Source organism: Pinus tabuliformis, chromosome 4_2 (genome assembly GCF_031772625.1).
Source record: "Pinus tabuliformis cultivar Carrire ecotype Pingquan chromosome 4_2, CPIR1, whole genome shotgun sequence".
Lineage (NCBI taxonomy): Eukaryota > Viridiplantae > Streptophyta > Pinopsida > Pinales > Pinaceae > Pinus > Pinus tabuliformis.
Genome location: NC_142304.1, coordinates 37,483,562 through 37,496,263, shown reverse-complemented (window position 1 = coordinate 37,496,263; position 12,702 = coordinate 37,483,562). Strand labels below are relative to the sequence as shown.

Here is a 12,702-nt window from a genome sequence, read left to right as displayed (position 1 = left end):
CATAATCGTTGTCTAACCGCTTAGCATCCAGATAGGAATTTATTTCATGTACAAAAATTCTAGGGTCAATTCCTGGCATCTCCTCATAGGACCAGGCTTTGTAAGTTGAAATCTCTTCTAACGAACAAGAGGCTCCTATATGAATATTTTCAATTATTCTGGGTTTCACTAAGATATCGATAGGTACTGTTTCCGATATGTTCCCTAAATTTTGATTAGAACTAGAAGAAAGGGTAGATATTGCATTTTGAGGATCACTAAGGGTCTAAGATGAAAATAATGATGAAAAATTATTCTCAATTTTATCAAAGGATCGTAAAGGATAGGAATTTATTTCGTGTACAACAATGCTAGGGTCGATTCCATACATATCTTCATAGGACCAGGCTTTGTAAGTTGAAATATCTTCTAACAAACATGAGGCTCCTATATGAATATTTTCAATTATTCTGGGTTTCACTTAGATATCGATAGGTGTTTTTCCCGATATGTTCCCTAAATTTTTCTTAGAACTAGAAGAAAGGGTAGATATTGGATTTTGAGGATCGCTAAGGGTCTTAGATGAAAATAATGATGAAAAAATATTCTCAATTTTATCAAAGGATAGAAAAAAATTGAATGATGATGAGTATCGTCCCATGGAATTTCATCCAAGGTCATAACCTCCATAATCCCTTCATCAGTTAAAAAATATTTGTTAAAAGGATCAGGCATAGATATTGGTTCCAAGAGTGACAAATGAGAATATTCATCAATGGTCACATTCATTTGTTCATCAACATATGTTGATGGGTTTGAAAAAGACTGAATGGCCTAATAGGCTAACTCAAAAGGACTACAAGGAATTTCATCACCATATAAGATCATTTCTGATTATGATGTTACTTTCCATGGATCTCCCATTTTGAAAGTACTTGTTGTAATCATGTTGGTCTGTGCTTCATTCTGAAGAATAATGGGTGGAGGGAAAATGAAAGTTCCCATCAAATATGAGTCTTTGAGCAGGCCAACAACAACTTCTTCATATGGAGTGGTCGATTTTCCAACAAATGGGATACTACCGAAAGAATTAGGGTCATAGGTATAGTACGATAATTGATCTACTTTCAAAATTATTCCTTTGTGAAGAAACATAATCATCCTAAAATATGACGACACTACTATCGCCATGGCAGAAGTTCATCCCTGACCAAGCAAAACATTCTAATAAAGTTGAGAGTCAACAACCTCAACGTCTATTGCAACTGTTTTTCCTTCTAACTCGATTGGAAAATCATTTAAAAGTCCATACGGATGAAAAGCTCTTCCATCTAAGGCTTTCAAAGTCATGGGAGATGGATTGATTGTTGGAGAATCTAGATCCTAAATCTTTCTAACAAGCAATGGACATAATACATGTTGATGCTCCTTCATCAATTTTATTTGAAAAACTCATCTAGTTTTGACGTGAACTAGTATCTGAAAACCCAATTAGTGTGGGAGACACGGGACATGATTCTCAAGATAAAAAACAATCAAATGGGAGTCTTGAGGATCTACTGCTCCTATGGTTGATAATAATAATTTCCTTTGCACTGGACAAGTTTGCAACACTTCAAGGGCAGACATGGCTGAAGGTGACATAGCCAGATCTTTGATGATGTTATAATTTTGGGCAGGCCCTACATGAGGATTAGAGGCTGACTTACGAAGCATACCCTTAGGAGGTGGATCAATTACCATATCAAGATTTTGTTTTTCAATGTGTAATGGTTAAGAAGAAGGAGTAGATGCAAAAGTTTGACCAGATGAATTGGAGCCATCTCCATTTTCAACGGGACTCTTTGATGCGTAATCTTTGGATATTGTTGCTACAATAACTATGGAAGACATAATCATGATATATCCCCACGAGGATGAGGAGGATTGTTCATGAGAGACCATTTTACTATCTTGAGGGAAAGGATGCTTCAAAATAGAAAGTGTGGGCAAACTTTTGACGAATTTGGAAAATTGGGCCTGATGAGGGCACTCCTTAGTATAATGATCTTCCTCACAAATCAAGCAAGGATATCGAGGTTTCCTCCTTTTGTCGGACGGTTCATTCTTGGTTGATTTTTCCTTAGAGCAGTCATCTCATTTAGTTTTACTTCTTCCGTTTTTCTTATTTCCATATGAATTACCCTTACCAATAGGTCAATCTACGACACTAATTTCAGAAGTAATTCCTGGAGAAGAACCTTCATTAGGTGAATCAGATAGAGCCGAAACTTGAACATTCTTAGAATTTTTCCTTTTTTTCTTAGTTTTCTGACTGACAAAACCAATCATGCTATCTGCAGCACGTGATCCTGGAAGAGGTGGATTGTTTGGAGTAGATCAGGTTAAATCTAGGATCTTTTCATATAAAGTACTAGACTGAGTATAAACAAGATCAAGATATTGAGTGTGAGAAATTAGCAGTTCTTCAGTTACAACACCCCCTTTGGCCACATCTTCACTTATTATTGGTAAAAGTGGTTTTATAAACCATTCAGCCAGAATCTGGTCTGGAATGTAAACTTTAACTAGGAAACATCTTCATCTCCATTCATGAATGTGATTTGAGATATGGGTAGAAATTGACTGCTTTAAAGAAGTCAAAAGATCACTTCCATTTTCATACCGAACTGGTAGCTGCAAATGAGTAAAAAAAGGTTGTGGCAAGGGCATTGAATGTGTTGAAAGAAGTGCGTAGTAATTCTACATACCATTTGGCTATCGAACAGATTAGGGTTCGTTGGAAAAGTCTTAACCTAATAGAATCTTCATTTAACAAGTTGGACGCGCACCAAATATGGTAAGTCATGACATGGTTGGACGGATCTTCACCCAAATTACCTTCGAACTTATGAATGTCACTGGGAAAATTAGTAGGAATATCCAGCCAATAGGGGAAATAAAGAAGTGGATCATTAGTTAACCAATAGAGGTTAGGAAAATCCAAAGTTTCAATGAAAGGCAACTAGCAATTGGGGTCCTGCGATGGATATTGGTAACCCTGAGGGGCGAGTCCTGTAACAGGAGGAGGATATCCAAGATATCTTGGGATAGCCTGAGCAGCTGGAATCTGCATAGCTCCTGGGCATCCAAGATGAGCCATATTGTATTGCAGTTGAATAGGTTGTTGAAATGTATGACCTGGGTACGATTGATTTTGAAAGGTGAGATTTCGACCCATTTGACCTTGAAAAAACATTCCTTGAAAGGGTTGGCTTTGCAAGGGTTGACCTTAGAGAAATTGAGTTTGAAAAGGTGTAGCTCGAATAAACTGACTATGGGGTAACTTGGAAAGATAGCTCTTGAAAAGGTACTTGCATATATGGAACACTAGGCTCAACAACAAGTATTTGAGTTGTTGATGGAATCGTAGGAATGGATTGAACACCAGATGCCTAAGGTAAATACTGAATAAGAGGTTGCATAATAACCTATCACGTAAGAGGGATAGTTATCCGCGATACTCCTGGAATTGGCATTCTAGGTGAACTTGAACATGGGTTTTGAATAGGCATTGGCATAGCAGATTGCCCTACAGATTGATGGGTACTTTGGGTGGACTGCTGAAGCGATTTTTGGGTAGGTATCAATGAGGTAGTCTGGACGGTTGGTTGAACTTGAGAATACATACCTTTAAAATGCAGATGCTCCATAGGTTGTTCAAGAGGTTGGCCAGGTTGATACAAGGGCACTTGATAAGCAACAAGAATTGACTGTTGAGAGGGCTTCCAAATTGTATTCAATCCAGGGCCAGTAATTCCATAAGCAGATTGAGGCATAACAGGCTGACCAAAACTGGCTTAAGGCATTTGAGAATAGTTAAAGTAGTTTCCAGTGGAGGTTTTCCCCTGAGCTGCAGGGTAAGGTCCACTGAAAGATTGTCCTCCAGGTGGAGGATATGATGGTTGCCCCCCAAGTGGGTAATAACCCCCTATTGGGTTAGCTTGTGGATTACCAACATTACCAAAAATCATATTATTGACTTGTTCAGATGCCAAACCTTCATTGGTAGGGTTAATTACACTAGTTGACATGTTTGAAGATGAGTTCTAGGAAGAAGCTCTTGAATAACCTCCTGCGAGAGAGTGATATCCAGGTGGTAAAATACCACCATATAATGTGGACTTCGGAGAAGTGGAATACATGGATGTATCTGTCACGACACTTCTCAGAATCATTGTGGACCAGTCAAAACTAGGCACTATAGAATAAGGAGTCGTGTACCGTAGAATCCCTTGCCCTAAAAAGGTCAAGGTTGTAAAATACCAAGGGTCAAGGTGAAGATATCGAAACAAAAGTTTTGAGATATCTACAGGTTCACTGGTAAAAACTAGAGGTTCTTCCTCTTCGTTAGAAACAAGTTCTTCAATGGCAATAAGACCAGGAGGAAGACTATCAATAATGATAATTTTCACTCACGGTAAAAGTGGAGGATACCGAATATGTGTTGTAGCAGATGTATGAATGTAAGGCTCAGAGATAACAAACTCAGGTTCATCAATATCTGGTTTTGAAATGGGGTTTCTATTAAAATATTCTTTGTATCTGATTCCATTTGAATGATTTCAGTAATTTGTAAATCAGTTGCTACTGAGTGTCATGCTAAATTATGAGTTTGATTAAATTCAATTTTTGTTACTTCAATGCCTGAAATAGTAGATGTTATAGGTTGATTAAGTTCAATTCCTCTTACATCAGAATCTATAATAGTAGAAGTTTCAGTTTTAGATGATTCATATTTTTCTTCTTTAATCTTTTCTAACTGACTCGGTGGATACTCAGTGGGATCCTCGAGTATCCTACGTGATTGTCTTGGTAGTTCCTCCACAATAAAATGTTTTTAAATTAATAATCACACAATATCTAAATTACACCTAAACTCTCTAAAAAGTGAAAAAAAAACATAGAAGGTAACACACGCTAACAATATAGGTGTTCAAAACACACAAAATTACTCTTCACAAAGATCAATACATACTAGTTTGTGATGAAATCCAACATCGAAGAGATCAAAGGTGATCTTTTTATTATAGAAAATGAGTATTTAGAGTAGTTACTCTAACAACCTACTTAATGAAATGATTTGGTCCAAGTAGCTCTGTTATAAACCATCCCAAGCAAAGATTACCCTCCAGAGAGCCCAAGTGAGTCTAGCCAACATCTGTTCTAGGTACAACAAGACCTTCCCTCTACTTCACCTCAGGTATATCCCTAGGATTATAGTCACTATGTTCACCAAATACAACAATTTTACCTGGGGGACAATCGTAGATCAGACATACACGCAAGGGCAGAGTAACAAGCTCAATCCCCTTGAAGGCTCCTCCACATGATCAATTGTAGGTTTACTTTCAAGTGACCCCAAGTACCTTTCAGAACTATTGTAATACATGTAAATCACTGTATCTAGGCCAATGAAGTGGGTCGGATCACTTCACCAGATTCGACATGATCTCATGCTTAACTCATGTCTAAGAAGAGCTTCCTAGAGAAAAATGGAAATACTTGGATTTTCTCTCCCTAACTCAATATTTTATTGTCTGTTTATGGCTTTGGAAAGTTTACTTCCTTCCCTATTCCAAATCCCTACACTTAAGCTACAATAGGTGAAAACATCGCTAAAAAATATAAATTTCTAAGTGAATTCTAATTAGCGATGTATTGTTCAGTTGTTCTTTTACTCAATGAATGATGGAGGTGAAACTTATCATGTTTGTGACACGACTTGAAATCTTAATGCACTCTAAAATTCAAAAGAAACTTTCAATTTTCAATGAAATTCTATTTAGAGAAAAGAAAGAGTTTTCTTTGTTTTTTGAGAATTAAAAGGAAGCAACTCACAACTTTTAACTTTTCTCAAAACAACCAATTTCACTATTTTGAATGAAAAATGCAGTCAACAAACTAATTTCCATATTTCTCTAATTATCAAAATAAACTAAAAAACTATTTTTATTCTAATCACTTGAAACTTTCAAGAACCCAGAAATCAATCAAGAAGATGGAGAAAAGACATATTCTCCTATGAATGCTTTGATTTTATGACAATAACAGTGCAATCACAAAAATTTTCCCAAGATGAAAGCAACAACTTATTTTATCAAGCAAAAATAACTATGATTTTTTAACAAAAGCACAAGGTCTTAAGAAACCGTAACTTGTAATTCAAAGTAATTTTCACTACAAATATTTTTAAATCTTAACTAGTGTATTTGACAAAAATAAATAAAAATATCAATGACAAAAAGACATTCAAACTTGTTTTGATCAATCAACAAATCAACTAGTCAAAACCCTAATGTATTCTTCCAAAAACACCTAATATTCATAAAATCATCAACAAAGAAATCAACTGAGTTCAGAAAAGACAACACACAATCCAAACAATTACAATGACACTTTCAGAAAGACAAATTCAGGTTTGGGTTGAAGCTATAATGAAATTTTCAAAAAAATTCAAGGATTGTGTGGGTTTCCAGTAGGAAACAGTGCGCATGTGCTCAGTTGCTACGAAAAAAAGGTGCAAAGCTACGCTTTGTGTACAAACAGAAAAATCGCATGGAAGAAAACTTAAAGAAAAAATAAAAAACTCAAAAATCAACCAATCAGATCCAAAATGCCAATAATTTATGAAGACTCAGGGATGTATAAATCAAAAAAATCAGAAATCGAGGTTAAGGAAAAAGATGAGAACAGAGACGTTCCCCAGCGGAGTCACTAATTTGTTACACCAGACAATCCCTCTTAAAGACAAGAGCGATATCCCTATATCCTAAAAGGAACTAAAAACAATCATGACAAATGAACTAACTCTTTCCCTAAATTGAACTTGTTCGAATTACAAACAATATAACTAATGGATAGACATCTTACTAGATTCACGAAATGCCTAATGAAGATCCCTAGTTCTAACTTGATGCAACTTCTTCAATGCTTAGTAGAACCTACAAACGTAAACCATAAAAATGATCAAAAGCACATGTGATATAGTAATTCAAAAAACTCAACCTAATGATCATGGAAATCAGGGATTGAACTTGCCTTAATGAACATAATAAACAATTACAAACTATTCATCATTCAGAAAAGACAAAAATCAATGGGAGAAAATGCTCATTTGTATTAATCAAAAGATAAGAAGAGCCTTACAACCTTCCCCTTGATGTCATGAGGTGCCTCCCAAATTCCTTTATTCTCCTCCTTAGATAACAAGCTCTCCAATATCAAACTAGCAGCATAAGTTTGTATTTTATGAATTCTGCCCTACTTCATCCCTCAACCCTCTAGTCCGTTTATAGATCAAAGAGGGGAAACTTTTAGATCCCTAAGAATATTATTAACCTCCTTTAGTGAAGGATTAGGTTACCATGATAAAAGAGATGGAGATGCATCTTATTAGGGTTATAGTTCAGATAGTCATCACCTGGAAGCTTTCAGTTGGGAAATATTATACCAAATATGCTTCTAGAAGGTAAATTTTATTTTTACTTTCTATAATTCACCTGCTTGTGTTTATAGTTACAGACAGAGTGCGGTTATTCGCTGTTCTCACAGGAAATTTTCGTGGATGTGCGGGAAAAATTAGATAAGTCAGTGTAGGTGGAACTTAACAAGGTGTGAGAGCTATTTGACCCAAATTTCTCATGGACTTTAACATAGTTTAAGATTTTGGACTTCTAAGGGAGATAGTTTCAACATTTTCATGGATGGTAATAATATCCATAAACTGATCAACTGTCATGGTGACAAATTGATGTGTAACAACTAGCATATTTTGATATCGAATCTCTGACCGTCTTTTAAATTCTTTCTACAGATTGACAATTTCTCTTGCTTCAAGATCCATCCCCAGATGTATATGTTTGTTTGAAGGTTTCCTCTATATGTGTTCATAGTTTACCTGTTCTTACATCATAACCCTGAGCCAAGACATTCAACTTCTATAATAATAGCAACATGGTTCTTTGCCCCATTTCTTTAGCAATAGATGGCCTTATCCATTGCTCTAATTTCTACTTTGTAATCAAGTAGAAAAACATCTTCAACAGTAGTTCATTGGATAGATATGATATCATGTTCTTCAATGGAGTGTTCCTGAGAAATGATATATCAAAGAATGGTTGTTAATATAGCTCATCAAGAATTTAATAGGGACCGTTTCACGGATAGCTTTTGAATTAATGATCAAGAATCACAAGATCCCCCTAACTGTATGCATGGTCTCTTTTTGAGATAATTCCATTATCAAACACTCAGAATATCAAGGATATCTTCATAAAGTCAACAACATGTGTTGTTGATGGTGGGCCCCAGTATTGCAGCAATAATGCTGCAACTCTTGGAACTCCCTTCTTTAATTTATCAACCCGGTAGTTCGTAACAAACTTGGAAGTGACGGTGCTGTATGCACAAGTACTAGCTCTTGCCGCAGCTGTCACTTGGTCAGCTGGCACAAGTCCACTATGGGCTTAAGCCAACCTCTATGAGCTCTTAGAAGAAGCTTTTTAACTGATGGATGAAAGCTAACTCAAAGGAAGCTAATCTACTTGCGGAAAGAAACTGAAAGCCGAAAAGAAATGCAAACCCTAGCAAACCCTAATTCTACCAGCTAGTCCTACTGACGCAAAGGAGAGCATGCAAACTATTGAAAGAGATGCCATTACTTCTATGAAGATAAAATACATGTGTCTAAACTACTTCTATCTGAATAAAACATCTTTTTGTATTTTTGATTAAGTTGTCAGATTTACCATGCATGTGCTTTCACTATTTTTGACTGTGCAGAGGTGGATCGGTGGGAGAAAATGTTTACAGGAGGTTGGGAAGGTTAGAAGAGGTCCTAAGGGGTCCCTAGCACCCTTCCTGAGAGTTTCACAAAGTTTGGCTATCAAGAAATCTCATTCGTGAGCTTCTACAGGAAGTCTGCAGGGGCTCTACAAGATGTTCAGGAATTCCTACAGGATGTTCTGAAAAGAGGATTTTGGAGAATGGATGGAGGGAAAAAGGTGGAGGAATGAGTATGGAGGTGAAATAGGGGTGTAGGGGAGTTCAAGACTCGGAGGATGGAGTTGAGGAGTGGCGTAGATGGTGAGATTTGTCCAAGGAGGGATGAAACGTTGTTGCACAAGAAGATGAGAATCATGGCAAAGTAAGTGAATGAGGCAAATGTAAGGTAAGGGTTCTGAGTGAAGGGTGAAGCATGTAGGTTGGATGGAGTATGGGCAGGTAAGGGAGGACAACAAGTACTCTGCAAGCGGTTTTTCAAACTGAACAAACAAACACTTATAAAACTTATGACCTAGTTACTTCACTCTAATCTGACCTAACAGCAAAAGGAAATGAACAGAAGTTTATTCGAAATGAAATACGTGAAATAACCATGCAACTAAGAAATCATAAACTGAAGCATGCAATCAAAACTGATATCAAGTTCGACAACTAAAAATCCAACACTACTAATTGCATGGTGAAGCAAAAAGACAGTGTTTTTGTTGGCAGCAAAGTCACATTGGTCCCAGCTCATGATTCCACTCAGGGGGAGGTGAGATCCAAAGTACTTGGTAGCCTTTTTCTGAATATATTCCCTGTGATTAATCAATCAAGTAAATCTGAACATGAAGAACCTTTTTAATCATCAAGAGCAACTTAAATAACAACACAACATTTAAATCTAAATAGCAGATTTTATTCTAAGAATGCAGCAAAGACACATGAAAGTAAACAAAGGAGGTATTGGGCACTTGATATGGGCCCAACACCAAGAGCTATAGCCTCCTAAGAGAGATTTAGAGGTGGTGCAAAGCTGGATTCATCTTTATTGAGCAAGAAAAGAAGAGTTACATCAAAACTGTCCACAAGGAGAACTTGAAAATGAGCTGAAAGCAAAGCTAATCTACCGCCTAAAAATCGAACTACAGACTAGCTAACTTCTGCCTACAAAATGACTAACCATTGGCTACAAAATGACTAACCACTAGCTAACCAAAATGAGGCCCCAAGCCTTCTTATTTATACAAATTGAGGACCCCAACAGTCCTCCTAAACTTTAGGGACTCGGCTGCCCAAAACTTGTAGTTAACAGCAGTCCTACTTGACTTGCTTGGCTGCCCTTGTGCTAATTGATTTGGTGGCCCTTGAACTCTGAGCTGATGGTGGAGAATTTGAGGTAAGGGCCCACAAATGAAGGGGACACCTTCCTACAAATCCTCTCCCTTGTTCTCCCACGAATTTGGCTGCCAAGTGCTCATTAAGACCTTCAATTTTGTCTCCAAATTGACCAAAAAGGATACACAAAGCACCCATTAGACTTGTTGGTATAATGACTAACCCAATTCACTCTATTAGCATAAATATAATAAAAAACATGCAATAAACTAATGAGAATGGTGGATTAAGTCGAATTAGGAGGTTGAATGAGCCCAAATAATTATCCATTTTTGGGGCTCATCATCACCCCCCTACTGAAAGTGTTGCTCATCCTCTGAGCAACCAATCTATCTCCTCATCTTTGATGGCCCTGGTGGCATCCCTATCATCCCAAGCTTCTGAAGTGATTTCCTCTTCTCAGTCATGAAACCATACTTTTCTCTCTACTTCTTCCCACTACCTGCTCATTCAATCATATGAAAGGAGATGAAACCAGTGGAGGATGGAAGAAAAGAGTGGTTGCATGCCTCCTCAACAGACTTCAAGCTTCAAATCCCTCTTCATAATTGATTCTGGCCTACCCAAAGGCTCTACAGGATGTTTCTGGTAGAAATACAGAACTTCCTGTAGAAAGTCCTGTAGCTTCCTGTAGAAGGTTGAACCATGACTAGATTGTGTCCAAACCCTAAACAAAATGAGTGTTCATGGAGGCGATGGATGTGAGGATGCCTGGGAACTTGGTAGGGACCCTTCTGCTTGTGTTGGGAGGCCCCCTTTCGGCATTGTGTTCCTGCAACATCTTCAGAATTAACTCCCACAGCAGCACATTGACATTGGTGTCTCCTGTAATGTTACCCAAAAACCTCTAAAACAACATAAAAGGAGCAAGCACCATTCCCCTAAACCAAAACTTAAACGGCCCCTCTGAAAAATGGCAGCTGCATGCAGAGCCTCAGTCAATTCTCACTGATGAGTATATTGTCCGCACAAACCAAAGGCATGCATAGAAACCTATTGTACCGGTTAGAACAAAAAATGAGTATGACATGATGGGCATGTAGCCAAAATATAAAATTCCAGAAACAAGCTTTGTCATCTCCAGCTTGGTGAAGAAATAGAATGTGGCATAGAGAAACAAGTAAAATGCTGAGGAGCCTGCAGTCAAATAAGATCTCCACCACCAGTTGTAATCTTCACTGCACAATTCGAAGTAGCACAGGACAATGGTGATCTCTGCACATGTAACAATGAGGATCACAGAGACATTGAACAGGAACCCAAATATATAGTAGAACTGATGCAGCCATATTGAAGTTAATATGAAGAATAGTTCAATGAATACAGCTCCAAAAGGCAACATGCCTCCAATTGGTGTTGAGAAAATGGGTTGCATATACCAAGATTGCTCTGGAATCTGCCTGGGGATTTTATTGGTCTTCACTGGATCTTCAATTGCAGGTTTCTTGTAGCCAAAGTAACTGCCCACAAAGACCAATGGCACAGAAATTTCAAACCATAAAAGGACCAAGGCAAACATAGTCCCGAAAGGAACTGCACCAGATGAATTTTTTCCCCATAGCAGTGCATTGAGAATAAAGAAAATGCAAAAGGAAATGCTTGGAAACAAGAATGTTGTCTTCAGTGTGTTCCTCCTCCATTCTGTTCCCTTGAACATCCTATATAGACGTGATGATGCATACCCTGCAAACAAACCCATAAACACCCATAATAGCAGCATAGCTGTCATTAAACCTCCACGGTTCGAAGGAGAAAGGAAACCAAGGACTGCAAATATCATTGTCACTGGTGTCATGGAAAAAAACTGAACTCCAGTTCCCACATAGACACAAAGTAAGCTTGCATTGGTTGGGGCCCTGACCACATCTCCATGGACCGACTTCCATCCTGTTTCCTCTTGAGCCTCATCCTGTGTTTCTAATTGGTTGTATTTTGAGATATCCCGGTACAATGTTCGCATCATGATCATTGCAACCATTCCGGAGAGAAATAAAACAATCATCAATGAGTTGATGATAGAGAACCAATGGATCTGATCATCTGTCATAAGAAGGTAAGTATCCCAACGTGATGCCCATTTCATAGGGCTCTCCTGGAAAGTAGCATCACAAGTGAATATAACTTCTTTGTCTTGTACAACTTCTTGGGGAATCTCAGAATTTGACACTATATGCTTGGTATTTGGATCACAAGTTGTCAAATGGGCTTTGACATTATCCCATGGTTGTTCATACTCATGCTTTACACTCACTGAGAATTGCCACCCTCGACATGAACAGTCCAAGCTTCTTCGTATGCTGGGTTTCCTGTGGCACAGCTTCCTGTAGAAATGCCTGTAGAGTGCCCGGCTTCTGTAGGATGTCTCTTCTTTTCTTTTTCTCTCTCTTTTTTTTTTTGAAAACAACTAGGGCGCCTCATGGAGGTTTTCACCCTAATTGCCTGCCCTGGGCGCCTCCAAGGGAGGTTTTCACCCAGGGATCTTATTCTCTTTTCTCTTTTTTCCCAACCCATTGACCGCCT

The 12,702-nt window shown here is 37.9% G+C and overlaps 1 pseudogene; it reads right to left on the bottom strand.

Moving 5' to 3' along the window:
• Positions 1 to 11,116: 11,116 nt before the first annotated feature.
• On the bottom strand, positions 11,117 to 12,278 carry LOC149168205 (transmembrane 9 superfamily member 7 pseudogene; annotated as a pseudogene).
• Between the last annotated feature and the right edge of the window lie 424 nt (positions 12,279 to 12,702).